Raw genomic sequence first — 478 nt, 5'->3', positions numbered from 1 at the left:
CCATGCTTGGGGACCGGCCACATTGCTTTGAGAAGGGAGGGCTCCAGAGCCACAGCCCTGTCTGCATGGCTAGACACAAGGGTGATGGGCACCCCTGGGACCCAAGCTGGCCCTGCTTGCCTTGCACCTGGGGTCAGCACCCAGGCTCCACAGACCTCTCCCACCCACCCATCCATCCATCCATCCCTCCATCCATGCCGCTGGGATGCCCCACGCCATGCCAAAACTTGGAGAGCGGCTCTCCCCCCCCCCCAACTCCCCTCCCTTCCCAGTGTTGGGGGGGGCAGCCTAGCAGGGTGGGCAGCACGGGGAGGGGCTGTCCTGCGGTGAAGTACATAAGAGACGTATTTTTTTACCAGGGTGGTGGAGGCTGGGATGCTTTTTATAAATACTGTATATAAGAGTAGATCTTTTTTAATGTTGTGCTGCTCTGGGTAGCTCTGTACTCTGTATAATGTACATATCTATATGGGATGGA

This window comes from Mesitornis unicolor, unplaced genomic scaffold (assembly GCF_000695765.1).
Source record: "Mesitornis unicolor isolate BGI_N332 unplaced genomic scaffold, ASM69576v1 scaffold29392, whole genome shotgun sequence".
NCBI lineage: Eukaryota > Metazoa > Chordata > Aves > Mesitornithiformes > Mesitornithidae > Mesitornis > Mesitornis unicolor.
The sequence above is the reverse complement of the archived record's forward strand: the minus strand, read 5'-3'. Positions refer to the sequence as shown.